Genomic DNA, 23,252 nt, shown 5'->3' on the forward strand with positions numbered 1-23,252 from the left:
AATATAATTTTAACAAACTTCAAGAAAAAGTTTGTTGTAATAAGCAGTCAAAGTTTGGCCACTGCATTTTCAATGCTAAACACTCGATTATAGCGGTTTTATTAAAATATTACTAAATTATAAAAACTAGCAATAATATTTAAATAGGTTTTTATTATTAATTAAATCTCAGTTAAAAATAAAAAAAATATTTCAGAAAAAAGTCAAAATCAATCCTATTCACAGATATCTTTGGTTAAGACAAACATTTACACAATTTGTATAATAAAGGTGAAAAATATACATCTAGAACAAAGACACTTTTCAGTTCAACAATTTTCGCCTCCTAAAAAACACTAAAAACTCAAGTTTAAAACTTTTCTTCAAGTTTACTTTATTTCTAAAAATAGCTTGTTAATTACATTAACAAATGCAAAATAATGCAGTAATCAACAGAAATGAATTTTAGATAAAATCGCCTACTAATTAAAGTAGGCCTTTCAAAAACAAAATTAACTCAAAAATACTCTTATCCACGGAAATCTTTAGTAAAAGGCGAAAGATTTACTCGATATGAATAAAAGTCCGAGTAAAAGAATTTTATTGAAACTGAAGTATATTTCACAATTAAATAAATTAATTTGTGGTGTTTGTGATCAGTTATAAGTTAAAACAGATACACTTCACTAACAAAAACTCAAATAACAATATAATTTTAACAAACTTCAAGAAAAAGTTTGTTGTAATAAGCAATCAAAGTTTGGCCACTGCATTTTCAATGCTAAACACTCGATTATAGCAGTTTTATTAAAATATTACTAAATTATAAAAACTAGCAATAATATTTAAATAGGTTTTTATTATTAATTAAATCTCAGTTAAAAATAAAAAAAATATTTCAGAAAAAAGTCAAAATCAATCCTATTCACAGATATCTTTGGTTAAGACAAACATTTACACGATTTGTATAATAAAGGTGAAAAATATACATCTAGAACAAAGACACTTTTCAGTTCAACAATTTTCGCCTCCTAAAAAACACTAAAAACTCAAGTTTAAAACTTTTCTTCAAGTTTACTTTATTTCTAAAAATAGCTTGTAAATTACATTAACAAATACAAAATAATGCAGTAATCAACAGAAATGAATTTTAAGTAAAATCGCCTACTAATAAAAGTAGGACTTTCAAAAACAAAATTAACTCAAAAATACTCTTATCCACGGAAATCTTTAGTAAAAAGCGAAAGATTTACTCGATATGAATAAAAGTCCGAGTAAAAGATCTTTATTGAAACTGAAGTAAATTTCACAAATAAATAAATTAATTTGAGGTGTTTGTGATCAGTTATAAGTTAAAACAGATACACTTCACTAACAAAAACTTAAATAACAATATAATTTTAACAAACTTCAAGAAAAAGTTTGTTGTAATAAGCAGTCAAAGTTTGGCCACTGCATTTTCAATGCTAAACACTCGATTATAGCAGTTTTATTAAAATATTACTAAATTATAAAAACTAGCAATAATATTAAAATAGGTTTTTATTATTAATTAAATCTCAGTTAAAAATAAAAAAAATATTTCAGAAAAAAGTCAAAATCAATCCTATTCACAGATATCTTTGGTTAAGACAAACATTTACACGATTTGTATAATAAAGGTGAAAAATATACATCTAGAACAAAGACACTTTTCAGTTCAACAATTTTCGTCTCCTAAAAAACACTAAAAACTCAAGTATAAAACTTTTCTTCAAGTTTACTTTATTTCTAAAAATAGCTTGTTAATTACATTAACAAATACAAAATAATGCAGTAATCAACAGAAATGAATTTTAGATAAAATCGCCCACTAATTAAAGTAGGCCTTTCAATAACAAAATTAACTCAAAAATACTCTTATCCACGGAAATCTTTAGTAAAAGGCGAAAGATTTACTTGATATGAATAAAAGTCCGAGTAAAAGATTTTTATTGAAACTGAAGTATATTTCACAATTAAATAAATTAATTTGTGGTGTTTGTGATCAGTTATAAGTTAAAACAGATACACTTCACTAACAAAAACTCAAATAACAATATAATTTTAACAAACTTCAAGAAAAAGTTTGTTGTAATAAGCAGTCAAAGTTTGGCCACTGCATTTTCAATGCTAAACACTCGATTATAGCAGTTTTATTAAAATATTACCAAATTATAAAAACTAGCAATAATATTAAAATGGGTTTTTATTATTTATTTAAATCTCAGTTAAAAATAAAAAAAATATTTCAGAAATTACACTCTTGTTTCAGTTGGTCACTTAAAATAAAGTGTAACTCAAAATCAATCTTATTCACAGATATCTTTGGTTAAGACAAACATTTACACGATTTGTATAATTAAGGTGAAAAATATACATCTAGAACAAAGACACTTTTCAGTTCAACAATTTTTGCCTCCTAAAAACTCAAGTTTAAAACTTTTCTTCAAGTTTACTTTATTTCTAAAAATAGCTTGTTAATTACATTAACAAATACAAAATAATGCAGTAATCAACAGAAATGAATTTTAGGTAAAATCGCCTACTATTAAAAGTAGGCCTTTCAAAAACAAATTTAACTCTAAAATCCTCTTATCCACGGAAAACTTTAGTAAAAGGTGAAAGATTTACTCGATATGAATAAAAGTCAGAGTAAAATACCTTTATTGAAACTGAACTATATTTCACAATTAAATAAATTAATTTGTGGTGTTTGTCATCAGTTATAAGTTAAAACAGATACACTTTACTAACAAAAACTCGAAAAACAATATAATTTTAACAAACTTCAAGGAAAAGTTTGTTGTAATAAGCAGTCAAAGTTTGGCCACTGCATTTTCAATGCTAGACACTCGATTATATCAGTTTTATTTAAATATTACTAAATTATAAAAACTAGCAATAATATTAAAATGGGTTTTTATTATTTATTTAAATCTCAGTTAAAAATATTTGAGAAATTACACTCTTGTTTCAGTTGTTCACTTAAAATAAAGTGTAACTCAAAATCAATCCTATTCACAGATACCCTTGGTTAAGACAAACATTTACACGATTTGTATAAAAAAAGGTGAAAAATATACATCTAGAACAAATACACTTTTCAGTTCAACAATTTTCGCCTCCTAAAAAACACAAAAAACTCAAGTTTAAAACTTTTCTTCAAGTTTACTTTATTTCTAAAAATAGCTTGTTAATTACATTAACAAATACAAAATAATGCAGTAATCAACAGAAATAAATTTTAGATAAAATCGCCTACTAATTAAAGTAGGCCTTTCAAAAACAAAATTAACTCAAAAATACTCTTATCCACGGAAATCTTTAGTAAAAGGCGAAAGATTTACTCGATATGAATAAAAGTCCGAGTAAAAGATTTTTATTGAAACTGAAGTATATTTCACAATTAAATAAATTAATTTGTGGTGTTTGTGATCAGTTATAAGTTAAAACAGATACACTTCACTAACAAAAACTCAAATAACAATATAATTTTAACAAACTTCAAGAAAAAGTTTGTTGTAATAAGCAGTCAAAGTTTGGCCACTGCATTTTTAATGCTAGACACTCGATTATAGCAGTTTCATTAAAATATTACTAAATTATAAAAACTAGCAATAATATTTAAAAAGGTTTTTATTATTAATTAAATCTCAGTTAAAAATAAAAAAAATATTTCAGAAAAAAGTCAAAATCAATTCTATTCACAGATATCTTTGATTAAGACAAACATTTACACGATTTGTATAATAAAGGTGAAAAATATACATCTAGAACAAAGACACTTTTCAGTTCAACAATTTTCGCCTCCTAAAAAACACTAAAAACTCAAGTTTAAAACTTTTCTTCAAGTTTACTTTATTTCTAAAAATAGCTTGTTAATTACATTAACAAATACAAAATAATGCAGTAATCAACAGAAATGAATTTTAGATAAAATCGCCTACTAATTAAAGTAGGCGTTTCAAAAATAAAATTAACTCAAAAATACTCTTATCCACGGAAATCTTTAGTAAATGGCGAAAGATTTACTCGATATGAATAAAAGTCCGCGTAAAATATTTTTATTGAAACTGAAGTATATTTCCCAATAAATAAATTAATTTGTGGTGTTTGTGATCAGTTATAAGTTAAAACAGATACACTTAATACATTTCACTAACAAAAACTCAAATAACAATATAATTTTAACAAACTTCAAGAAAAAGTTTGTTGTAATAAGCAGTCAAAGTTTGGCCACTGCATTTTCAATGCTAAACACTCCATTATAGCGGTTTTATTAAAATATTACTAAATTATAAAAACTAGCAATAATATTTAAATAGGTTTTTATTATTAATTAAATCTCAGTTAAAAATAAAAAAAATATTTCAGAAAAAAGTCAAAATCAATCCTATTCACAGATATCTTTGGTTAAGACAAACACTTACACGATTTGTATAATAAAGGTGAAAAATATACATCTAGAACAAAGACACTTTTCAGTTTAACAATTTTCGCCTCCTAAAAAACACTAAAAACTCAAGTTTAAAACTTTTCTTCAAGTTTACTTTATTTCTAAATATAGCTTGTTAATTACATTAACAAATACAAAATAATGCAGTAATCAACAAAAATGAATTTTAGATAAAATCGCCTACTAATTAAAGTAGGCCTTTCAAAAAGAAAATTAACTCAAAAATACTCTTATCCACGGAAATCTTTAGTAAAAGGCGAAAGATTTACTCGATATGAATAAAAGTCCGAGTAAAAGATCTTTATTAAAACTGAAGTAAATTTCACAATTAAATAAATTAATTTGTGGTGTTTGTGATCAGTTATAAGTTAAAACAGATACACTTCACTAACAAAAACTCAAATAACAATATAATTTTAACAAACTTCAAGAAAAAGTTTGTTGTAATAAGCAGTCAAAGTTTGGCCACTGCATTTTCAATGCTAAACACTCGATTATAGCAGTTTTATTAAAATATTACTAAATTATAAAAACTAGCAATAATATTTAAATAGGTTTTTATTATTAATTAAATCTCAGTTAAAAATAAAAAAAATATTTCCGAAAAAAGTCAAAATCAATCCTATTCACAGATATCTTTGGTTAAGACAAACATTTACACGATTTGTATAATAAAGGTGAAAAATATACATCTAGAACAAAGACACTTTTCAGTTCAACAATTTTCGCCTCCTAAAAAACACTAAAAACTCAAGTTTAAAACTTTTCTTCAAGTTTACTTTATTTCTAAAAATAGCTTGTTAATTACATTAACAAATACAAAATAATGCATTAATCAACAGAAATGAATTTTAGATAAAATTGCCCACTAATTAAAGTAGGCCTTTCAAAAACAAAATTAACTCAAAAATACTCTTATCCACGGAAATCTTTAGTAAAAGGCGAAAGATTTACTCGATATGAATAAAAGTCCGAGTAAAAGTTTTTTATTGAAACTGAAGTATATTTCACAATTAAATAAATTAATTTGTGGTGTTTGTGATCAGTTATAAGTTAAAACAGATACACTTCACTAACAAAAACTCAAATAACAATATAATTTTAACAAACTTCAAGAAAAAGTTTGTTGTAATAAGCAGTCAAAGTTTGGCCACTGCATTTTCAATGCTAAACACTCGATTATAGCAGTTTTATTAAAATATTACTAAATTATAAAAACTAGCAATAATATTTAAATAGGTTTTTATTATTAATTAAATCTCAGTTAAAAATAAAAAAAATATTTCAGAAAAAAGTCAAAATCAATCCTATTTACAGATATCTTTGGTTAAGACAAACATTTACACGATTTGTATAATAAAGGTGAAAAATATACATCTAGAACAAAGACACTTTTCAGTTCAACAATTTTCGCCTCCTAAAAAACACTAAAAACTCAAGTTTAAAACTTTTCTTCAAGTTTACTTTATTTCTAAAAATAGCTTGTAAATTACATTAACAAATGCAAAATAATGCAGTAATCAACAGAAATGAATTTTAAGTAAAATCGCCTACTAATAAAAGTAGGACTTTCAAAAACAAAATTAACTCAAAATTACTCTTATCCACGGAAATCTTTAGTAAAAGGCGAAAGATTTACTCGATATGAATAAAAGTCCGAGTAAAAGATTTTTATTAAAACTGAAGTATATTTCACAATTAAATAAATTAATTTGTGGTGTTTGTGATCAGTTATAAGTTAAAACAGATACACTTCACTAACAAAAACTCAAATAACAATATAATTTTAACAAACTTCAAGAAAAAGTTTGTTGTAATAAGCAATCAAAGTTTGCCCACTGCATTTTCACTGCTAAACACTCGATTATAGCGGTTTTATTAAAATATTACTAAATTATAAAAACTAGCAATAATATTTAAATAGGTTTTTATTATTAATTAAATCTCAGTTAAAAATAAAAAAAATATTTCAGAAAAAAGTCAAAATCAATCCTATTCACAGATATCTTTGGTTAAGACAAACATTTACACGATTTGTATAATAAAGGTGAAAAATATACATCTAGAACAAAGACACTTTTCAGTTCAACAATTTTCGCCTCCTAAAAAACACTAAAAACTCAAGTTTAAAACTTTTCTTCAAGTTTACTTTATTTATAAAAATAGCTTGTTAATTACATTAACAAATACAAAATAATGCAGTAATCAACAGAAATGAATTTTAGATAAAATCGCCTACTAATTAAAGTAGGCCTTTCAAAAACAAAATTAACTCAAAAATACTCTTATCCACGGAAATCTTTAGTAAAAGGCGAAAGATTTACTCGATATGAATAAAAGTCCGAGTAAAATATTGTTATTGAAACTGAAGTATATTTCGCAATTAAATAATATAATTTGTGGTGTTTGTGATCAGTTAAAAGTTAAAACAGATACACTTAATACATTTTACTAACAAAAACTTAAATAACAATATAATTTTAACAAACTTCAAGAAAAAGTTTGTTGTAATAAGCAGTCAAAGTTTGGCCACTGCATTTTTAATGCTAGACACTCGATTATATCAGTTTTATTTAAATAATACTAAATTATAAAAACTAGCAATCATATTTAAATGGGTTTTTATTATTAATTAAATCTCAGTTAAAAATAAAAAAATATTTCAGAAATTACACTCTTGTTTCAGTTGGTCACTTAAAATAAAGTGTAACTCAAAATTAATCCTATTCACAGATATCTTTGGTTAAGACAAACTTTTACACGATTTGTATAATAAAGGTGAAAAATATACATCTAGAACAAATACACTTTTCAGTTCAACAATTTTCGCCTCCTAAAAAACACTAAAAACTCAAGTTTAAAACTTTTCTTCAAGTTTACTTTATTTCTATAAATAGCTTGTTAATTACATTAACAAATACAAAATAATGCAGTAATCAACAGAAATGAATTTTAAGTAAAATCGCCTACTAATTAAAGTAGGCCTTTCAAAAAGAAAATTAACTCAAAAATACTCTTATCCACGGAAATCTTTAGTAAAAGGCGAAAGATTTACTCGATATGAATAAAAGTCCGAGTAAAAGATCTTTATTGAAACTGAAGTAAATTTCACAATTAAATAAATTAATTTGAGGTGTTTGTGATCAGTTAAAAGTTAAAACAGATACACTTCACTAACAAAAACTCAAATAACAATATAATTTTAACAAACTTCAAGAAAAAGTTTGTTGTAATAAGCAGTCAAAGTTTGGCCACTGCATTTTCAATGCTAAACACCCGATTATAGCAGTTTTATTAAAATATTCCTAAATTATAAAAACTAGCAATAATATTTAAATAGGTTTTTATTATTAATTAAATCTCAGTTAAAAATAAAAAAAATATTTCAGAAAAAAGTCAAAATCAATCCTATTTACAGATATCTTTGGTTAAGACAAACATTTACACGATTTGTATAATAAAGGTGAAAAATATACATCTAGAACAAAAACACTTTTCAGTTCAACAATTTTCGCCTCCTAAAAAACACTAAAAACTCAAGTTTAAAACTTTTCTTCAAGTTTACTTTATTTCTAAAAATAGCTTGTAAATTACATTAACAAATACAAAATAATGCAGTAATCAACAGAAATGAATTTTAAGTAAAATCGCCTACTAATAAAAGTAGGACTTTCAAAAACAAAATTAACTCAAAAATACTCTTATCTACGGAAATCTTTAATAAAAGGCAAAAGATTTACTCGATATGAATAAAAGTCCGAGTAAAATATTTTTATTGAAACTGAAGTATATTTCACAATTAAATAAATTAATTTGTGGTGTTTGTGATCAGTTATAAGTTAAAACAGATACACTTCACTAACAAAAACTCAAATAACAATATAATTTTAACAAACTTCAAGAAAAAGTTTGTTGTAATAAGCAGTCAAAGTTTGGCCACTGCATTTTCAATGCTAAACACTCGATTATAGCAGTTTTATTAAAATATTACTAAATTATAAAAACTAGCAATAATATTTAAATAGGTTTTTATTATTAATTAAATCTCAGTTAAAAATAAAAAAAATATTTCAGAAAAAAGTCAAAATCAATCCTATTTACAGATATCTTTGGTTAAGACAAACATTTACACGATTTGTATAATAAAGGTGAAAAATATACATCTAGAACAAAGACACTTTTCAGTTCAACAATTTTCGCCTCCTAAAAAACACTAAAAACTCAAGTTTAAAACTTTTCTTCAAGTTTACTTTATTTCGAAAAATAGTTTGTAAATTACATTAACAAATGCAAAATAATGCAGTAATCAACAGAAATGAATTTTAAGTAAAATCGCCTACTAATAAAAGTAAGACTTTCAAAAACAAAATTAACTCAAAAATACTCTTATCTACGGAAATCTTTAGTAAAAGGCGAAAGATTTACTCGATATGAATAAAAGAACGAGTAAAATATTTTTATTGAAACTGAAGTATATTTCACAATTAAATAAATTAATTTGTGGTGTTTGTGATCAGTTATAAGTTAAAACAGATACACTTCACTAACAAAAACTCAAATAACAATATAATTTTAACAAACTTCAAGAAAAAGTTTGTTGTAATAAGCAGTCAAAGTTTGGCCACTGCATTTTTAATGCTAGACACTCGATTATAGCAGTTTTATTAAAATATTACTAAATTATAAAAACTAGCAATAATATTTAAATAGGTTTTTATTATTAATTAAATCTCAGTTAAAAATAAAAAAAATATTTCAGAAAAAAGTCAAAATCAATCCTATTCACAGATATCTTTGGTTAAGACAAACATTTACACGATTTGTATAATAAAGGTGAAAAATATACATCTAGAACAAAGACACTTTTCAGTTCAACAATTTTCGCCTATTAAAAAACACTAAAAACTCAAGTTTAAAACTTTTCTTCAAGTTTACTTTATTTCTAAAAATAGCTTACATTAACAAATACAAAATTACATTAACAAATACAAAATAATGCAGTAATCAACAGAAATAAATTTAGATAAAATCGCCTACTAATTAAAGTAGGCCTTTCAAAAACAAAATTAACTCAAAAATACTCTTATCCACGGAAATCTTTAGTAAAAGGCGAAAGATTTACTCGATATGAATAAAAGTCCGAGTAAAAGATTTTTATTGAAACTGAAGTATATTTCACAATTAAATAAATTAATTTGTGGTGTTTGTGATCAGTTATAAGTTAAAACAGATACACTTCACTAACAAAAACCCAAATAACAATATAATTTTAACAAACTTCAAGAAAAAGTTTGTTGTAATAAGCAATCAAAGTTTGCCCACTGCATTTTCAATGCTAAACACTCGATTATAGCGGTTTTATTAAAATATTACTAAATTATAAAAACTAGCAATAATATTTAAATAGGTTTTTATTATTAATTAAATCTCAGTTAAAAATAAAAAAAATATTTCAGAAAAAAGTCAAAATCAATCCTATTCACAGATATCTTTGGTTAAGACAAACATTTACACGATTTGTATAATAAAGGTGAAAAATATACATCTAGAACAAAGACACTTTTCAGTTCAACAATTTTCGCCTCCTAAAAAACACTAAAAACTCAAGTTTAAAACTTTTCTTCAAGTTTACTTTATTTCTAAAAATAGCTTGTTAATTACATTAACAAATACAAAATAATGCAGTAATCAACAGAAATGAATTTTAGATAAAATCGCCTACTAATTAAAGTAGGCCTTTCAAAAACAAAATTAACTCAAAAATACTCTTATCCACGGAAATCTTTAGTAAAAGGCGAAAGATTTACTCGATATGAATAAAAGTCCGAGTAAAATATTTTTATTGAAACTGAAGTATATTTCGCAATAAAATAATATAATTTGTGGTGTTTGTGATCAGTTAAAAGTTAAAACAGATACACTTAATACATTTTACTAACAAAAACTTAAATAACAATATAATTTTAACAAACTTCAAGAAAAAGTTTGTTGTAATAAGCAGTCAAAGTTTGGCCACTGCATTTTTAATGCTAGACACTCGATTATATCAGTTTTATTTAAATAATACTAAATTATAAAAACTAGCAATCATATTTAAATGGGTTTTTATTATTAATTAAATCTCAGTTAAAAATAAAAAAATATTTCAGAAATTACACTCTTGTTTCAGTTGGTCACTTAAAATAAAGTGTAACTCAAAATTAATCCTATTCACAGATATCTTTGGTTAAGACAAACATTTACACGATTTGTATAATTAAGGTGAAAAATATACATCTAGAACAAAGACACTTTTCAGTTTAACAATTTTCGCCTCCTAAAAAACACAAAAAACTCAGGTTTAAAACTTTTCTTCAAGTTTACTTTATTTCTAAAAATTGCTTGTTAATTACTTTAACAAATACAAAACAATGCAGTAATAAACAAAAATGAATTTTAGGTAAAATCGCCTACTAATAAAAGTAGGCCTTTCAAAAACAAAATTAACTCAAAAATACTCTTATCCACGGAAATCTTTAGTAAAAGGCGAAAGATTTACTCGATATGAATAAAAGTCCGAGTAAAAGATCTTTATTGAAACTGAAGTAAATTTCACAATTAAATAAATTAATTTGAGGTGTTTGTGATCAGTTAAAAGTTAAAACAGATACACTTCACTAACAAAAACTCAAATAACAATATAATTTTAACAAACTTCAAGAAAAAGTTTGTTGTAATAAGCAGTCAAAGTTTGGCCACTGCATTTTCAATGCTAAACACCCGATTATAGCAGTTTTATTAAAATATTCCTAAATTATAAAAACTAGCAATAATATTTAAATAGGTTTTTATTATTAATTAAATCTCAGTTAAAAATAAAAAAAATATTTCAGAAAAAAGTCAAAATCAATCCTATTTACAGATATCTTTGGTTAAGACAAACATTTACACGATTTGTATAATAAAGGTGAAAAATATACATCTAGAACAAAAACACTTTTCAGTTCAACAATTTTCGCCTCCTAAAAAACACTAAAAACTCAAGTTTAAAACTTTTCTTCAAGTTTACTTTATTTCTAAAAATAGCTTGTAAATTACATTAACAAATACAAAATAATGCAGTAATCAACAGAAATGAATTTTAAGTAAAATCGCCTACTAATAAAAGTAGGACTTTCAAAAACAAAATTAACTCAAAAATACTCTTATCTACGGAAATCTTTAATAAAAGGCAAAAGATTTACTCGATATGAATAAAAGTCCGAGTAAAATATTTTTATTGAAACTGAAGTATATTTCACAATTAAATAAATTAATTTGTGGTGTTTGTGATCAGTTATAAGTTAAAACAGATACACTTCACTAACAAAAACTCAAATAACAATATAATTTTAACAAACTTCAAGAAAAAGTTTGTTGTAATAAGCAGTCAAAGTTTGGCCACTGCATTTTCAATGCTAAACACTCGATTATAGCAGTTTTATTAAAATATTACTAAATTATAAAAACTAGCAATAATATTTAAATAGGTTTTTATTATTAATTAAATCTCAGTTAAAAATAAAAAAAATATTTCAGAAAAAAGTCAAAATCAATCCTATTTACAGATATCTTTGGTTAAGACAAACATTTACACGATTTGTATAATAAAGGTGAAAAATATACATCTAGAACAAAGACACTTTTCAGTTCAACAATTTTCGCCTCCTAAAAAACACTAAAAACTCAAGTTTAAAACTTTTCTTCAAGTTTACTTTATTTCGAAAAATAGTTTGTAAATTACATTAACAAATGCAAAATAATGCAGTAATCAACAGAAATGAATTTTAAGTAAAATCGCCTACTAATAAAAGTAAGACTTTCAAAAACAAAATTAACTCAAAAATACTCTTATCTACGGAAATCTTTAGTAAAAGGCGAAAGATTTACTCGATATGATTAAAAGAACGAGTAAAATATTTTTATTGAAACTGAAGTATATTTCACAATTAAATAAATTAATTTGTGGTGTTTGTGATCAGTTATAAGTTAAAACAGATACACTTCACTAACAAAAACTCAAATAACAATATAATTTTAACAAACTTCAAGAAAAAGTTTGTTGTAATAAGCAGTCAAAGTTTGGCCACTGCATTTTTAATGCTAGACACTCGATTATAGCAGTTTTATTAAAATATTACTAAATTATAAAAACTAGCAATAATATTTAAATAGGTTTTTATTATTAATTAAATCTCAGTTAAAAATAAAAAAAATATTTCAGAAAAAAGTCAAAATCAATCCTATTCACAGATATCTTTGGTTAAGACAAACATTTACACGATTTGTATAATAAAGGTGAAAAATATACATCTAGAACAAAGACACTTTTCAGTTCAACAATTTTCGCCTATTAAAAAACACTAAAAACTCAAGTTTAAAACTTTTCTTCAAGTTTACTTTATTTCTAAAAATAGCTTACATTAACAAATACAAAATTACATTAACAAATACAAAATAATGCAGTAATCAACAGAAATAAATTTAGATAAAATCGCCTACTAATTAAAGTAGGCCTTTCAAAAACAAAATTAACTCAAAAATACTCTTATCCACGGAAATCTTTAGTAAAAGGCGAAAGATTTACTCGATATGAATAAAAGTCCGAGTAAAAGATTTTTATTGAAACTGAAGTATATTTCACAATTAAATAAATTAATTTGTGGTGTTTGTGATCAGTTATAAGTTAAAACAGATACACTTCACTAACAAAAACCCAAATAACAATATAATTTTAACAAACTTCAAGAAAAAGTTTGTTGTAATAAGCAATCAAAGTTTGCCCACTGCATTTTCAATGCTAAACACTCGATTATAGCGGTTTTATTAAAATATTACTAAATTATAAAAACTAGCAATAATATTTAAATAGGTTTTTATTATTAATTAAATCTCAGTTAAAAATAAAAAAAATATTTCAGAAAAAAGTCAAAATCAATCCTATTCACAGATATCTTTGGTTAAGACAAACATTTACACGATTTGTATAATAAAGGTGAAAAATATACATCTAGAACAAAGACACTTTTCAGTTCAACAATTTTCGCCTCCTAAAAAACACTAAAAACTCAAGTTTAAAACTTTTCTTCAAGTTTACTTTATTTCTAAAAATAGCTTGTTAATTACATTAACAAATACAAAATAATGCAGTAATCAACAGAAATGAATTTTAGATAAAATCGCCTACTAATTAAAGTAGGCCTTTCAAAAACAAAATTAACTCAAAAATACTCTTATCCACGGAAATCTTTAGTAAAAGGCGAAAGATTTACTCGATATGAATAAAAGTCCGAGTAAAATATTTTTATTGAAACTGAAGTATATTTCGCAATAAAATAATATAATTTGTGGTGTTTGTGATCAGTTAAAAGTTAAAACAGATACACTTAATACATTTTACTAACAAAAACTTAAATAACAATATAATTTTAACAAACTTCAAGAAAAAGTTTGTTGTAATAAGCAGTCAAAGTTTGGCCACTGCATTTTTAATGCTAGACACTCGATTATATCAGTTTTATTTAAATAATACTAAATTATAAAAACTAGCAATCATATTTAAATGGGTTTTTATTATTAATTAAATCTCAGTTAAAAATAAAAAAATATTTCAGAAATTACACTCTTGTTTCAGTTGGTAACTTAAAATAAAGTGTAACTCAAAATTAATCCTATTCACAGATATCTTTGGTTAAGACAAACATTTACACGATTTGTATAGTTAAGGTGAAAAATATACATCTAGAACAAAGACACTTTTCATTTTAACAATTTTCGCCTCCTAAAAAACACAAAAAACTCAGGTTTAAAACTTTTCTTCAAGTTTACTTTATTTCTAAAAATTGCTTGTTAATTACTTTAACAAATACAAAACAATGCAGTAATAAACAAAAATGAATTTTAGGTAAAATCGCCTACTAATAAAAGTAGGCCTTTCAAAAACAAAATTAACTCAAAAATACTCTTATCCACGGAAATCTTTAGTAAAAGGGGAACGATTTACTCGATATGAATAAAAGTCAGAGCAAAATACCTTTATTGAAACTGAACTATATTTCACAATTAAATAAATTAATTTGTGGTGTTTGTTATTAGTTGTAGATTGAAACAGATACACTTAATACACTTCACTACCAAAAACTCAAATAACAATATAATTTTAACAAACTTCAAGGAAAAAGTTTGTTGTAATAAGCAGTCAAAGTTTGGCCACTGCATTTTCAATGCTAGACACTCGATTATATCAGTTTTATTTAAATATTACTAAATTATAAAAACTAGCAATAATATTAAAATGGGTTTTTATTATTTATTTAAATCTCAGTTAAAAATAGAAAAAATATTTCAGAAATTACACTCTTGTTTCAGTTGTTCACTTAAAATAAAGTGTAACTCAAAATCAATCCAATTCACAGATACCTTTGGTTAAGACAAACATTTACACGATTTGTATAAAAAAAGGTGAAAAATATACATCTAGAACAAAGACACTTTTCAGTTCAACAATTTTCGCCTCCTAAGAAACACTAAAAACTCAAGTTTAAAGCTTTTCTTCAAGTTTACTTTATTTCTAAAAATAGCTTGTTAATTACATTAACAAATACAAAATAATGCAGTAATCAACAGAAATGAATTTTAAGTAAAATCGCCTACTAACAAAAGTAGGCCTTTCAAAAACAAAATTAACTCAAAAATACTCTTATCCACGGAAATTTTTAGTAAAAGGCGAAAGATTTACTCGATATGAATAAAAGTCCGAGTAAAATATTTTTATTGAAACTGAAGTATATTTCACAATTAAATAAATTAATTTGTGGTGTTTGTGATCAGTTATAAGTTAAAACAGATACACTTCACTAACAAAAACTCAAATAACAATATAATTTTAACAAACTTCAAGAAAAAGTTTGTTGTAATAAGCAGTCAAAGTTTGGCCACTGCATTTTTAATGCTAGACACTCGATTATAGCAGTTTCATTAAAATATTACTAAATTATAAAAACTAGCAATAATATTTAAAAAGGTTTTTATTATTAATTAAATCTCAGTTAAAAATAAAAAAAATATATCAGAAAAAAGTCAAAATCAATCCTATTCACAGATATCTTTGGTTAAGACAAACATTTACACGATTTGTATAATAAAGGTGAAAAATATACATCTAGAACAAAGACACTTTTCAGTTCAACAATTTTCGTCTCCTAAAAAACACTAAAAACTCAAGTTTAAAACTTTTCTTCAAGTTTACTTTATTTCTAAAAATAGCTTGTTAATTACATTAACAAATACAAAATAATGCAGTAATCAACAGAAATGAATTTTAGAAAAAATCGCCTACTAATTAAAGTAGGCGTTTCAAAAACAAAATTAACTCAAAAATACTCTTATCCACGGAAATCTTTAGTAAATGGCGAAAGATTTACTCGATATGAATAAAAGTCCGCGTAAAATATTTTTATTGAAACTGAAGTATATTTCCCAATTAAATAAATTAATTTGTGGTGTTTGTGATCAGTTATAAGTTAAAACAGATACACTTAATACATTTCACTAACAAAAACTCAAATAACAATATAATTTTAACAAACTTCAAGAAAAAGTTTGTTGTAATAAGCAGTCAAAGTTTGGCCACTGCATTTTCAATGCTAAACACTCCATTATAGCGGTTTTATTAAAATATTACTAAATTATAAAAACTAGCAATAATATTTAAATAGGTTTTTATTATTAATTAAATCTCAGTTAAAAATAAAAAAAATATTTCAGAAAAAAGTCAAAATCAATCCTATTCACAGATATCTTTGGTTAAGACAAACATTTACACGATTTGTATAATAAAGGTGAAAAATATACATCTAGAACAAAGACACTTTTCAGTTCAACAATTTTCGCCTCCTAAAAAACACTAAAAACTCAAGTTTAAAACTTTTCTTCAAGTTTACTTTATTTCTAAAAATAGCTTGTTAATTACATTAACAAATACAAAATAATGCAGTAATCAACAGAAATGAATTTTAGATAAAATCGCCTACTAATTAAAGTAGGCCTTTCAAAAACAAAATTAACTCAAAAATACTCTTATCCACGGAAATCTTTAGTAAAAGGCGAAAGATTTACTCGATATGAATAAAAGTCCGAGTAAAATATTTTTATTGAAACTGAAGTATATTTCCCAATTAAATAAATTAATTTGTGGTGTTTGTGATCAGTTATAAGTTAAAACAGATACACTTAATACATTTCACTAACAAAAACTCAAATAACAATATAATTTTAACAAACTTCAAGAAAAAGTTTGTTGTAATAAGCAGTCAAAGTTTGGCCACTGCATTTTTAATGCTAGACACTCGATTATAGCAGTTTCATTAAAATATTACTAAATTATAAAAACTAGCAATAATATTTAAAAAGGTTTTTATTATTAATTAAATCTCAGTTAAAAATAAAAAAAATATTTCAGAAAAAAGTCAAAATCAATCCTATTCACAGATATCTTTGGTTAAGACAAACATTTACACGATTTGTATAATAAAGGTGAAAAATATACATCTAGAACAAAGACACTTTTCAGTTCAACAATTTTCGCCTCCTAAAAAACACTAAAAACTCAAGTTTAAAACTTTTCTTCAAGTTTACTTTATTTCTAAAAATAGCTTGTTAATTACATTAACAAATACAAAATAATGCAGTAATCAACAGAAATGAATTTTAGATAAAATCGCCTACTAATTAAAGTAGGCGTATCAAAAACAAAATTAACTCAAAAATACTCTTATCCACGGAAATCTTTAGTAAATGGCGAAAGATTTACTCGATATGAATAAAAGTCCGCGTAAAATATTTTTATTGAAACTGAAGTATATTTCCCAATTAAATAAATTAATTTGTGGTGTTTGTGATCAGTTATAAGTTAAAACAGATACACTTAATACATTTCACTAACAAAAACTCAAATAACAATATAATTTTAACAAACTTCAAGAAAAAGTTTGTTGTAATAAGCAGTCAAAGTTTGGCCACTGCATTTTCAATGCTAAACACTCGATTATAGCAGTTTTATTAAAATATTACTAAATTATAAAAACTAGCAATAATATTTAAATAGGTTTTTATTATTAATTAAATCTCAGTTAAAAATAAAAAAAATATTTCAGAAAAAAGTCAAAATCAATCCTATTCACAGATATCTTTGGTTAAGACAAACATTTACACGATTTGTATAATAAAGGTGAAAAATATACATCTAGAACAAAGACACTTTTCAGTTCAACAATTTTCGCCTCCTAAAAAACACTAAAAACTCAGTTTAAAACTTTTCTTCAAGTTTACTTTATTTCTAAAAATTGCTTGTTAAATACCTTAACAAATACAAAACAATGCAGTAATAAACAGAAATGAATTTTAGGTAAAATCGCCTACTATTAAAAGTAGGCCTTTCAAAAACAAATTTAACTCTAAAATACTCTTACCCACGGAAATCTTTAGTAAAAGGCGAAAGATTTACTCGATATGAATAAAAGTCCGAGTAAAATACCTTTATTGAAACTGAACTAAATTTCACAATTAAATAAATTAATTTGTGGTGTTTGTTATTAGTTATAACTTAAAACAGATACACTTTACTAACAAAAACTCGAAAAACAATATAATTTTAACAAACTTCAAGGAAAAGTTTGTTGTAATAAGCAGTCAAAGTTTGGCCACTGCATTTTTAATGCTAGACACTCGATTATATCAGTTTTATTTAAATATTACTAAATTATAAAAACTAGCAATCATATTTAAATGGGTTTTTATTATTAATTAAATCTCAGTTAAAAATAAAAAAATATTTCAGAAATTACACTCTTGTTTCAGTTGGTCACTTAAAATAAAGTGTAACTCAAAATTAATCCTATTCACAGATATCTTTGGTTAAGACAAACTTTTACACGATTTGTATAATAAAGGTGAAAAATATACATCTAGAACAAATACACTTTTCAGTTCAACAATTTTCGCCTCCTAAAAAACACTAAAAACTCAAGTTTAAAACTTTTCTTCAAGTTTACTTTATTTCTAAAAATAGCTTGTTAATTACATTAACAAATACAAAATAATGCAGTAATCAACAGAAATGAATTTTAAGTAAAATCGCCTACTAATAAAATTAGGCCTTTCAAAAACAAAATTAACTCAAAAATACTCTTATCCACGGAAATCTTTAGTAAAATGCGAAAGATTTACTCGATATGAATAAAAGTCCGAGTAAAATATTTTTATTGAAACTGAAGTATATTTCACAATTAAATAAATTAATTTGTGGTGTTTGTGATCAGTTATAAGTTAAAACAGATACACTTCACTAACAAAAACTCAAATAACAATATAATTTTAACAAACTTCAAGAAAAAGTTTGTTGTAATAAGCAGTCAAAGTTTGGCCACTGCATTTTCAATGCTAAACACTCCATTATAGCGGTTTTATTAAAATATTACTAAATTATAAAAACTAGCAATAATATTTAAATAGGTTTTTATTATTAATTAAATCTCAGTTAAAAATAAAAAAAATATTTCAGAAAAAAGTCAAAATCAATCCTAATCACAGATATCTTTGGTTAAGACAAACATTTACACGATTTGTATAATAAAGGTGAAAAATATACATCTAGAACAAAGACACTTTTCAGTTCAACAATTTTCGCCTCCTAAAAAACACTAAAAACTCAAGTTTAAAACTTTTCTTCAAGTTTACTTTATTTCTAAAAATAGCTTGTTAATTACATTAACAAATACAAAATAATGCAGTAATCAACAGAAATGAATTTTAGATAAAATCGCCTACTAATTAAAGTAGGCGTATCAAAAACAAAATTAACTCAAAAATACTCTTATCCACGGAAATCTTTAGTAAAAGGCGAAAGATTTACTCGATATGAATAAAAGTTCGAGTAAAATATTTTTATTGAAACTGAAGTATATTTCCCAATTAAATAAATTAATTTGTGGTGTTTGTGATCAGTTATAAGTTAAAACAGATACACTTAATACATTTCACTAACAAAAACTCAAATAACAATATAATTTTAACAAAATTCAAGAAAAAGTTTGTTGTAATAAGCAGTCAAAGTTTGGCCACTGCATTTTTAATGCTAGACACTCGATTATAGCAGTTTCATTAAAATATTACTAAATTATAAAAACTAGCAATAATATTTAAAAAGGTTTTTATTATTAATTAAATCTCAGTTAAAAATAAAAAAAATATTTCAGAAAAAAGTCAAAATCAATCCTATTCACAGATATCTTTGGTTAAGACAAACATTTACACGATTTGTATAATAAAGGTGAAAAATATACATCTAGAACAAAGAAACTTTTCAGTTCAACAATTTTCGCCTCCTAAAAAACACTAAAAACTCAAGTTTAAAACTTTTTTCAAGTTTACTTTATTTCTAAAAATAGCTTGTTAATAACATTAACAAATACAAAATAATGCAGTAATCAACAGAAATGAATTTTAAATAAAATCGCCTACTAATTAAAGTAGGCCATTCAAAAACAAAATTAACTCAAAAATACTCTTATCCACGGAAATCTTTAGTAAAAGGCGAAAGATTTACTCGATATGAATAAAAGTCCGAGTAAAATATTTTTATTGAAACTGAAGTATATTTCCCAATTAAATAAATTAATTTGTGGTGTTTGTGATCAGTTATAAGTTAAAACAGATACACTTAATACATTTCACTAACAAAAACTCAAATAACAATATAATTTTAATAAACTTCAAGAAAAAGTTTGTTGTAATAAGCAGTCAAAGTTTGACCACTGCATTTTCAATGCTAGACACTCGATTATAGCAGTTTCATTAAAATATTACTAAATTATAAAAACTAGCAATAATATTTAAAAAGGTTTTTATTATTAATTAAATCTCAGTTAAAATTAAAAAAAATATTTCAGAAAAAAGTCAAAATCAATCCTATTCACAGATATCTTTAGTTAAGACAAACACTTACACGATTTGTATAATAAAGGTGAAAAATATTCATCTAGAACAAAGACACTTTTCAGTTTAACAATTTTCACCTCCTAAAAAACACAAAAAACTCAAGTTTAAAACTTTTCTTCAAGTTTACTTTATTTCTAAAAATAGCTTGTTAATTACATTAACAAATACAAAATAATGCAGTAATCAACAAAAATGAATTTTAGATAAAATCGCCTACTAATTAAAGTAGGCCTTTCAAAAACAAAATAAACTCAAAAATACTCTTATCCACGGAAATCTTTAGTAAAAGGCGAAAGATTTACTCGATATGAATAAAAGTCCGAGTAAAAGATCTTTATTGAAACTGAAGTAAATTTCACAATTAAATAAATTAATTTGAGGTGTTTGTGATCAGTTATAAGTTAAAACAGATACACTTCACTAACAAAAACTCAAATAACAATATAATTTTAACAAACTTCAAGAAAAAGTTTGTTGTAATAAGCAGTCAAAGTTTGGCCACTGCATTTTCAATGCTAAACACTCAATTATAGCAGTTTTATTAAAATATTACTAAATTATAAAAACTAGCAATAATATTAAAATAGGTTTTTATTATTAATTAAATCTCAGTTAAAAATAAAAAAAATATTTCAGAAAAAAGTCAAAATCAATCCTATTCACAGATATCTTTGGTTAAGACAAACATTTACACGATTTGTATAATAAAGGTGAAAAATATACATCTAGAACAAAGACACTTTTCAGTTCAACAATTTTCGTCTCCTAAAAAACACTAAAAACTCAAGTATAAAACTTTTCTTCAAGTTTACTTTATTTCTAAAAATAGCTTGTTAATTACATTAACAAATACAAAATAATGCAGTAATCAACAGAAATGAATTTTAGATAAAAGCGCCTACTAATTAAAGTAGGCCTTTCAATAACAAAATTAACTCAAAAATACTCTTATCCACGGAAATCTTTAGTAAAAGGCGAAAGATTTACTTGATATGAATAAAAGTCCGAGTAAAAGATTTTTATTGAAACTGAAGTATATTTCACAATTAAATAAATTAATTTGTGGTGTTTGTGATCAGTTATAAGTTAAAACAGATACACTTCACTAACAAAAACTCAAATAACAATATAATTTTAACAAACTTCAAGAAAAAGTTTGTTGTAATAAGCAGTCAAAGTTTGGCCACTGCATTTTCAATGCTAAACACTCGATTATAGCAGTTTTATTAAAATATTACTAAATTATAAAAACTAGCAATAATATTTAAATAGGTTTTTATTATTAATTAAATCTCAGTTAAAAATAAAAAAAATATTTCAGAAAAAAGTCAAAATCAATCCTATTTACAGATATCTTTGGTTAAGACAAACATTTACACGATTTGTATAATAAAGGTGAAAAATATACATCTAGAACAAAGACACTTTTCAGTTCAACAATTTTCGCCTCCTAAAAAACACTAAAAACTCAAGTTTAAAACTTTTCTTCAAGTTTACTTTATTTCTAAAAATAGCTTGTAAATTACATTAACAAATACAAAATAATGCAGTAATCAACAGAAATGAATTTTAAGTAAAATCCCCTACTAATAAAAGTAGGACTTTCAAAAACAAAATTAACTCAAAAATACTCTTACCTACGGAAATCTTTAGTAAAAGGCGAAAGATTTACTCGATATGAATAACAGACCGAGTGAAATATTTTTATTGAAACTGAAGTATATTTCACAATTAAATAAATTAATTTGTGGTGTTTGTGATCAGTTATAAGTTAAAACAGATACACTTCACTAACAAAAACTCAAATAACAATATAATTTTAACAAACTTCAAGAAAAAGTTTGTTGTAATAAGCAGTCAAAGTTTGGCCACTGCATTTTCAATGCTAAACACTCGATTATAGCAGTTTTATTAAAATATTACTAAATTATAAAAACTAGCAATAATATTTAAATAGGTTTTTATTATTAATTAAATCTCAGTTAAAAATAAAAAAAATATTTCAGAAAAAAGTCAAAATCAATCCTATTTACAGATATCTTTGGTTAAGACAAACATTTACACGATTTGTATAATAAAGGTGAAAAATATACATCTAGAACAAAGACACTTTTCAGTTCAACAATTTTCGCCTCCTAAAAAACACTAAAAACTCAAGTTTAAAACTTTTCTTCAAGTTTACTTTATTTCTAAAAATAGCTTGTAAATTACATTAACAAATACAAAATAATGCAGTAATCAACAGAAATGAATTTTAAGTAAAACCGCCTACTAATAAAAGTAGGACTTTCAAAAACAAAATTAACTCAAAAATACTCTTATCTACGGAAATCTTTAGTTAAAGGCGAAAGATTTACTCGATATGAATAACAGACCGAGTAAAATATTTTTATTGAAACTGAAGTATATTTCACAATTAAATAAATTAATTTGTGGTGTTTGTGATCAGTTATAAGTTAAAACAGATACACTTCACTAACAAAAACTCAAATAACAATATAATTTTAACAAACTTCAAGAAAAAGTTTGTTGTAATAAGCAGTCAAAGTTTGGCCACTGCATTTTCAATGCTAAACACTCGATTATAGCAGTTTTATTAAAATATTACTAAATTATAAAAACTAGCAATAATATTTAAATAGGTTTTTATTATTAATTAAATCTCAGTTAAAAATAAAAAAAATATTTCAGAAAAAAGTCAAAATCAATCCTATTCACAGATATCTTTGGTTAAGACAAACATTTACACGATTTGTATAATAAAGGTGAAAAATATACATCT

At 24.1% G+C, this 23,252-nt stretch overlaps 33 non-coding genes across 33 annotated transcripts; all 33 read right to left on the reverse strand.

The window, feature by feature from the left end:
- Window positions 1-456: 456 nt before the first annotated feature.
- Window positions 457-572, reverse strand: LOC145757392 (U5 spliceosomal RNA). Its single transcript, XR_014285431.1, has one exon. It is a non-coding gene; the product is annotated as a U5 spliceosomal RNA (small nuclear RNA).
- A 569-nt stretch (window positions 573-1,141) lies between these two features.
- On the reverse strand, window positions 1,142-1,257 carry LOC145757544 (U5 spliceosomal RNA). Its single transcript, XR_014285578.1, has one exon. It is a non-coding gene; the product is annotated as a U5 spliceosomal RNA (small nuclear RNA).
- Window positions 1,258-1,826: 569 nt separating this feature from the next.
- On the reverse strand, window positions 1,827-1,942 carry LOC145757562 (U5 spliceosomal RNA). Its single transcript, XR_014285596.1, has one exon. It is a non-coding gene; the product is annotated as a U5 spliceosomal RNA (small nuclear RNA).
- A 598-nt stretch (window positions 1,943-2,540) lies between these two features.
- LOC145757596 (U5 spliceosomal RNA) lies at window positions 2,541-2,656 on the reverse strand. The gene has a single exon (XR_014285627.1). It is a non-coding gene; the product is annotated as a U5 spliceosomal RNA (small nuclear RNA).
- Window positions 2,657-3,256: 600 nt separating this feature from the next.
- LOC145757393 (U5 spliceosomal RNA) lies at window positions 3,257-3,372 on the reverse strand. Its single transcript, XR_014285432.1, has one exon. It is a non-coding gene; the product is annotated as a U5 spliceosomal RNA (small nuclear RNA).
- A 568-nt stretch (window positions 3,373-3,940) lies between these two features.
- Window positions 3,941-4,057, reverse strand: LOC145757554 (U5 spliceosomal RNA). Its single transcript, XR_014285588.1, has one exon. It is a non-coding gene; the product is annotated as a U5 spliceosomal RNA (small nuclear RNA).
- A 577-nt stretch (window positions 4,058-4,634) lies between these two features.
- Window positions 4,635-4,750, reverse strand: LOC145757289 (U5 spliceosomal RNA). The gene has a single exon (XR_014285333.1). It is a non-coding gene; the product is annotated as a U5 spliceosomal RNA (small nuclear RNA).
- Window positions 4,751-5,319: 569 nt separating this feature from the next.
- Window positions 5,320-5,435, reverse strand: LOC145757432 (U5 spliceosomal RNA). The gene has a single exon (XR_014285471.1). It is a non-coding gene; the product is annotated as a U5 spliceosomal RNA (small nuclear RNA).
- Window positions 5,436-6,004: 569 nt separating this feature from the next.
- On the reverse strand, window positions 6,005-6,120 carry LOC145757288 (U5 spliceosomal RNA). Its single transcript, XR_014285332.1, has one exon. It is a non-coding gene; the product is annotated as a U5 spliceosomal RNA (small nuclear RNA).
- A 569-nt stretch (window positions 6,121-6,689) lies between these two features.
- Window positions 6,690-6,805, reverse strand: LOC145757394 (U5 spliceosomal RNA). The gene has a single exon (XR_014285433.1). It is a non-coding gene; the product is annotated as a U5 spliceosomal RNA (small nuclear RNA).
- Window positions 6,806-7,420: 615 nt separating this feature from the next.
- LOC145757290 (U5 spliceosomal RNA) lies at window positions 7,421-7,536 on the reverse strand. The gene has a single exon (XR_014285334.1). It is a non-coding gene; the product is annotated as a U5 spliceosomal RNA (small nuclear RNA).
- A 569-nt stretch (window positions 7,537-8,105) lies between these two features.
- On the reverse strand, window positions 8,106-8,221 carry LOC145757659 (U5 spliceosomal RNA). Its single transcript, XR_014285685.1, has one exon. It is a non-coding gene; the product is annotated as a U5 spliceosomal RNA (small nuclear RNA).
- A 569-nt stretch (window positions 8,222-8,790) lies between these two features.
- On the reverse strand, window positions 8,791-8,906 carry LOC145757678 (U5 spliceosomal RNA). The gene has a single exon (XR_014285703.1). It is a non-coding gene; the product is annotated as a U5 spliceosomal RNA (small nuclear RNA).
- Window positions 8,907-9,487: 581 nt separating this feature from the next.
- On the reverse strand, window positions 9,488-9,603 carry LOC145757395 (U5 spliceosomal RNA). The gene has a single exon (XR_014285434.1). It is a non-coding gene; the product is annotated as a U5 spliceosomal RNA (small nuclear RNA).
- Window positions 9,604-10,172: 569 nt separating this feature from the next.
- On the reverse strand, window positions 10,173-10,288 carry LOC145757396 (U5 spliceosomal RNA). The gene has a single exon (XR_014285435.1). It is a non-coding gene; the product is annotated as a U5 spliceosomal RNA (small nuclear RNA).
- Window positions 10,289-10,903: 615 nt separating this feature from the next.
- On the reverse strand, window positions 10,904-11,019 carry LOC145757323 (U5 spliceosomal RNA). Its single transcript, XR_014285365.1, has one exon. It is a non-coding gene; the product is annotated as a U5 spliceosomal RNA (small nuclear RNA).
- Window positions 11,020-11,588: 569 nt separating this feature from the next.
- On the reverse strand, window positions 11,589-11,704 carry LOC145757660 (U5 spliceosomal RNA). Its single transcript, XR_014285686.1, has one exon. It is a non-coding gene; the product is annotated as a U5 spliceosomal RNA (small nuclear RNA).
- A 569-nt stretch (window positions 11,705-12,273) lies between these two features.
- Window positions 12,274-12,389, reverse strand: LOC145757680 (U5 spliceosomal RNA). The gene has a single exon (XR_014285705.1). It is a non-coding gene; the product is annotated as a U5 spliceosomal RNA (small nuclear RNA).
- A 581-nt stretch (window positions 12,390-12,970) lies between these two features.
- LOC145757397 (U5 spliceosomal RNA) lies at window positions 12,971-13,086 on the reverse strand. The gene has a single exon (XR_014285436.1). It is a non-coding gene; the product is annotated as a U5 spliceosomal RNA (small nuclear RNA).
- Window positions 13,087-13,655: 569 nt separating this feature from the next.
- On the reverse strand, window positions 13,656-13,771 carry LOC145757399 (U5 spliceosomal RNA). Its single transcript, XR_014285437.1, has one exon. It is a non-coding gene; the product is annotated as a U5 spliceosomal RNA (small nuclear RNA).
- A 615-nt stretch (window positions 13,772-14,386) lies between these two features.
- Window positions 14,387-14,502, reverse strand: LOC145757649 (U5 spliceosomal RNA). The gene has a single exon (XR_014285676.1). It is a non-coding gene; the product is annotated as a U5 spliceosomal RNA (small nuclear RNA).
- Window positions 14,503-15,120: 618 nt separating this feature from the next.
- On the reverse strand, window positions 15,121-15,237 carry LOC145757463 (U5 spliceosomal RNA). Its single transcript, XR_014285500.1, has one exon. It is a non-coding gene; the product is annotated as a U5 spliceosomal RNA (small nuclear RNA).
- Window positions 15,238-15,804: 567 nt separating this feature from the next.
- Window positions 15,805-15,922, reverse strand: LOC145757567 (U5 spliceosomal RNA). Its single transcript, XR_014285600.1, has one exon. It is a non-coding gene; the product is annotated as a U5 spliceosomal RNA (small nuclear RNA).
- A 578-nt stretch (window positions 15,923-16,500) lies between these two features.
- On the reverse strand, window positions 16,501-16,616 carry LOC145757401 (U5 spliceosomal RNA). The gene has a single exon (XR_014285439.1). It is a non-coding gene; the product is annotated as a U5 spliceosomal RNA (small nuclear RNA).
- Window positions 16,617-17,192: 576 nt separating this feature from the next.
- LOC145757498 (U5 spliceosomal RNA) lies at window positions 17,193-17,310 on the reverse strand. Its single transcript, XR_014285535.1, has one exon. It is a non-coding gene; the product is annotated as a U5 spliceosomal RNA (small nuclear RNA).
- A 577-nt stretch (window positions 17,311-17,887) lies between these two features.
- Window positions 17,888-18,003, reverse strand: LOC145757344 (U5 spliceosomal RNA). The gene has a single exon (XR_014285385.1). It is a non-coding gene; the product is annotated as a U5 spliceosomal RNA (small nuclear RNA).
- A 605-nt stretch (window positions 18,004-18,608) lies between these two features.
- On the reverse strand, window positions 18,609-18,725 carry LOC145757580 (U5 spliceosomal RNA). Its single transcript, XR_014285613.1, has one exon. It is a non-coding gene; the product is annotated as a U5 spliceosomal RNA (small nuclear RNA).
- A 567-nt stretch (window positions 18,726-19,292) lies between these two features.
- LOC145757422 (U5 spliceosomal RNA) lies at window positions 19,293-19,410 on the reverse strand. Its single transcript, XR_014285461.1, has one exon. It is a non-coding gene; the product is annotated as a U5 spliceosomal RNA (small nuclear RNA).
- A 577-nt stretch (window positions 19,411-19,987) lies between these two features.
- LOC145757427 (U5 spliceosomal RNA) lies at window positions 19,988-20,103 on the reverse strand. The gene has a single exon (XR_014285466.1). It is a non-coding gene; the product is annotated as a U5 spliceosomal RNA (small nuclear RNA).
- A 578-nt stretch (window positions 20,104-20,681) lies between these two features.
- LOC145757346 (U5 spliceosomal RNA) lies at window positions 20,682-20,797 on the reverse strand. The gene has a single exon (XR_014285387.1). It is a non-coding gene; the product is annotated as a U5 spliceosomal RNA (small nuclear RNA).
- Window positions 20,798-21,366: 569 nt separating this feature from the next.
- LOC145757501 (U5 spliceosomal RNA) lies at window positions 21,367-21,482 on the reverse strand. Its single transcript, XR_014285538.1, has one exon. It is a non-coding gene; the product is annotated as a U5 spliceosomal RNA (small nuclear RNA).
- Window positions 21,483-22,051: 569 nt separating this feature from the next.
- Window positions 22,052-22,167, reverse strand: LOC145757658 (U5 spliceosomal RNA). Its single transcript, XR_014285684.1, has one exon. It is a non-coding gene; the product is annotated as a U5 spliceosomal RNA (small nuclear RNA).
- Window positions 22,168-22,736: 569 nt separating this feature from the next.
- LOC145757673 (U5 spliceosomal RNA) lies at window positions 22,737-22,852 on the reverse strand. The gene has a single exon (XR_014285698.1). It is a non-coding gene; the product is annotated as a U5 spliceosomal RNA (small nuclear RNA).
- Window positions 22,853-23,252: the final 400 nt, after the last annotated feature.

The sequence above is a fragment of the Corella eumyota genome, chromosome 6 (assembly GCF_963082875.1).
Source record: "Corella eumyota chromosome 6, kaCorEumy4.1, whole genome shotgun sequence".
NCBI classification, from domain to species: Eukaryota; Metazoa; Chordata; class Ascidiacea; order Phlebobranchia; family Corellidae; genus Corella; species Corella eumyota.